We start from the raw sequence: 4,460 nt of genomic DNA, 5'->3' as shown, positions 1-4,460 counted from the left end.
TATATACCCCTGGCCACTATTCCTGGATTTGATTAAGAAATCATAAATTTTGGTATCACATATCTATTTGTTTTGTTTCCTGTGAAATACTTTTTCACTATCATAACTATCAAGTCAGTTATGATTTTAGATGCTATGTCCTCTATAACACATGAAGAGTCTTACAGTTTATTTAAAATGTCAGAACGAATCACAAAACATATGCACAGTCTTTTTACATAGAATTTCATTGTAATGGTAAATAATTCAAGAAACTCTTATGATCAAGAATAATCTACTTTCTCCTTTTAAATTTATTCTCATTCACTATCGTAGCTTATGAATTTTGTTTGCCGATTTACTGTTAAGTCAGTTGTTTATGAGTGAAGGGCTACCATATCTGATACATCACTTTTGAAATGGAAGGGGTGAGAGGAAGAGGGGACCAAGACCACTGACTTGCTGAGCAACTACCAACACTTGTGAGAGGGCAGGGCAGTGCAGTATGTATTTATTTACTTATTTAACATACACTTACGTAGCATTCACCATCTACCAATGAAAACTGGCCAATTGCCAGGTTTTGAGTGCACACTGAAGGGTATAATATGCTGAATTCGCATTATTCTACCATTGACATTGCTGTAGCTGTCTCCCATGATTACTGTTTTAAACCCAAATTCCATTCATTCTTCCAGTGCAACTGTGTGACTCTGCACCAGGTCAGAGCCATCACCATCTATGTGTGAGATCTGAACTGAGAATGTAGAGCATACAAGTTATGGCAAGTTCAATTTATATTATACTTTAGATAAAATGATTGGAACTTACATGTTTATAATTACATGAAGAAATATAAAATGGGCTTTTGCTATAGTTTTCAAATGAACATGTTAAATTCCACATATCCAAACCCGTATTAACAGTTACATGTGTCTCCTAAGCCCAGAGCCCTATATATCCAAACTGTTTACCATGGTCACTGGCATATAGCTATCCCAGATACGCTACAAACTCAACACTGTTAGAGAGTAAAATGGCCATTTCCCTCTGCTTTTTGTACCCTCTTCCTCCATTAATGAACGGTGCTACTGCACCTAAGCAACCAGAAGCCTGGGAGTCATTCTGAATTCATCTCTCTCCTCATCTGACCTTGCCCCTGCCTGCTTCTGCTAAGCATAAGTCCTGCAGATCTCTTATCCAGCGTGACTGCTATTGTAAAAATAGATACTTGGTCTTCCTGATTCTGTTTTAATCACCTTCAAACAATTCTCCACACTACTATGAAAATCATTTTTCTAAAACACAAGATGGGTTCCATCATTCCTCTAATTAAAACTCTTCAATGGCTCTCTATCAATTTCAAGATAAATCCAAACTTCAGGTGAGGTCCTTCATAATTAATCCTGTTTTCCTCTCTAGCCACTGATTTTCCTCTCCCTTGCCATATTGGCCTTAAGAAGCTCCAGCCACACCTAAACATTTGCCTTTTTCTGTCAAGTACATTCCACATTTTCTCTGTCCCTTTAAACATAACGTTACCTCTACCTGAAGGCAATTTTCCCCTCCCCCTTCTTCATCTGGCCAACTCCTAGGAACTCCTCCTAGAAGTCTCCCATGAACGGCACCCCTCACGCCCAAAGCTTAAGTGAGGTACCCTTCATTTGTGCTCTATATGTCTATCTTTAGACACTTATTAAACAGTATTTTATTTCATATGTCTCTCCGTTAGCAAATAAGCTCCTTAAAGACACTGTCTATGCTTCCTATTTTTGTATGAGTAGCATCTAAGCATTCATCTGGCACTTGGACGCTCAAATGTTAATTGAATTATGAATGAACAAACTGAAACCAAATGTATAGAGAACAAATAGGACAGTTCTAAAAGAACTGTCTACCCCAAGAGGTTCCGTGAGTAATATCTGAAGAGCAAAATTTTGGAAGGCGGTCAGTTCAAAACTATATCTTCAGATAGAATTACTTTTTATTTCATTTATACTCCACCTACTCTAATTTTTTTAGATGATTTACTCTAAAAGATATGCATACAAATGTAATTATTAAAAGCCATGTAGTGGAGAAGAGGATGAACAATTTTATTAGAAATACAGGTTACAGACCGTTGCTGCAATTGATTTCTCAACATAGCACTGAGCTTCCTGGCAGCAAAAGTACAAAAGGAACCACTTTGTGAAATAAATGAAAGTAGGAATAATTTTTTTCTGAAATTTCATACCTAAGACTAGCTTGACATACAATGAAGATTGGTTAAATAAATGTACCTTTATATAAAAACATTTAACAATGTTTTGTTCAAAATGAACTATGTTTTCAATAACAGAATTAAAGACACTATGGGGAAATTGTCTATTTTTAAAATAATCCCTTAATTTAAAAATTAAAAAGAGGGCATATTAGTCTACGGCCATGCCACTCTGAACAAGTCTGATCCCGTCTGATCTCGGAAACTAAGCAGGGGCGGGCCTGGTTAGTACTTGGATGAGAGACCACCTAGGAAGACCAGGTGCTGTAGGCGTAAAAAATAAAATTAAATAAAAATAAAAAGTAAGGAATTGTAAGCTGACAAGATCCTTGCAATCTGTGAGGTCAACCAAAGGTTGCCTCGCCTGAAAAAAAAAAAAAGCATATTATTAGACTAATTCTACAAAGATATTTCCATGGAAAACTAATGTAATCTAGCCCAGTGTAGAATTTAATAGTGATTATAACTTGACACAGAGATAGACTATGTACAACAGTGGATAGAGATCATTTTTTTGGAGACACATGCATACATACACACAAGCACAAATATCACTTGTTTTCACCTAGACTTTTAACAGAACTTGAATAAATAATATATTTTAAATTGAGCTACCCTTCGATAGACAGCATAGGGGCACATGGCAAAACCAATAATTCACTTTGAAAATGTGTTCACTGACTTGTGTTCAAGGCAAGGCCATATATTTTCTAGGTGTTGCCCCGGATTTCTCCTAGGGCCAGTACACTTTCTCAATAAAAATCCCAAAATTCTGCCCCTATGTAACATAGGAGAAAAGTTCTTCACATAAAATATGATTAAATGAAAAACAAATGGAGGTGTTAAGTGTATACTCACGCCAATCAACCAAAAAATATCAAATGCCTCCTCCTTTACTGTGCTCTACCTCATGTGTTCCCAAAAAGCCCAGGAGAGCAGGCAGCCAATCACGGGACAACTGACCACCCAGAGCCCTAATTAAGTCCCCTCCGCACTTCCCCTAATCTAGGTAGGGTCTCCTCCAACAATTCTCTGAAGTACTATCTTGGGTGTCAACTCACAGTGGATTACATACTTTTCCCTAGGTGCTTTTAATGAGCTTCTGGTTTGATAAGGCTTTTCCTTAAAAGCCAGAGGAAGCCAAATGGTCCTTTAGAGCAGTGGTCCTAACCTTTCTGGCACTAGTGACCGGTGCTCCTATGAGAATCTGATGCCTGATGACCTGAGGTGGAGCTGAAGCGGTGATGCTAGCACTAGGGAGCGGCTGCAAATACAGATGAAGTTTCACTTGCTGGCCACTCACCTCTTGTTGTGTGACCTGGTTCCTAATAGGCCATGGACCGTTATAGGATCAGAGCCTGGGGGTTGGGGACCCTTGCTTTAGAGCTCTGAGGACAGTTTAAACTCTAAATGCAATTCCCACTCTCTCAAACCTCCATGTATTTATCAAAGTTAGTCCTCTACATCTGGCCTCCCCTCAAGCCCCCATAATGGTCCTCAAGAAGACCTCAAAAGCCAATTATGCATAATTACTGGACGGCCAATGGTACCCAAAGGCCTAAACTAGAAAACTTGTTTTAATAATTAACATAGAGGTTTATTAGAAACTCCTAGAACCATTTAGAAATAGTTTACAAATATCTGCAAGCAGAAAAAGCACAGGGTCAGGCAGCAATTAAGAAACAGATCCTGGTCCCAGTTTGGATAACCAACTCACTCTGTGAGCAGTTATCCAACTTTTTGGCTTAAGTATTCACACTGAAGAAGATACCTACTCTATTTTTTAAGAGATATGAAAACACTTAGAGAAATAATTACTCTTTCATTCCATTTAAACACGTTGAACATCTGTTTATGCTAAGCATTACACGAGGCATGGAATCTACAGTTAGTGGAGAGAACAGAAACTAAATCATCACAATTGCAATAAGTATGAAAGAGAACTATTAGGAGAAAGGAAAACATAAATCAGGAGACTTAGTATGAGGGCTCAAGAAAGGTTTCTCTGAGGAACAAACATCTAAACAGAGCCATAAAGAATGAGGCAAAGAAGTATAGGAAAAAGTGCTAGTCAGAGGAGCAAAGGTCATGAAAAACATTCAAATGTAAAGTGGAATTAGGAAATATTTAACTTTTCGATAACAATTAATATGTAACATCTAAATTTAACTCACACAATTTGCCATTTCTAAGCCTTGCTTAAATAGGTTCATCTACA

General features: G+C 37.6%; 1 pseudogene; it reads left to right on the top strand.

Moving 5' to 3' along the window:
* The first annotated feature begins 2,396 nt into the window (after positions 1-2,396).
* Positions 2,397-2,515, top strand: LOC111742540 (annotated as a pseudogene).
* Positions 2,516-4,460: the final 1,945 nt, after the last annotated feature.

Source organism: Pteropus vampyrus, unplaced genomic scaffold (genome assembly GCF_000151845.1).
Source record: "Pteropus vampyrus isolate Shadow unplaced genomic scaffold, Pvam_2.0 Scaffold96, whole genome shotgun sequence".
NCBI lineage: Eukaryota > Metazoa > Chordata > Mammalia > Chiroptera > Pteropodidae > Pteropus > Pteropus vampyrus.
This window is presented reverse-complemented; position numbering and strand designations above follow the sequence as displayed.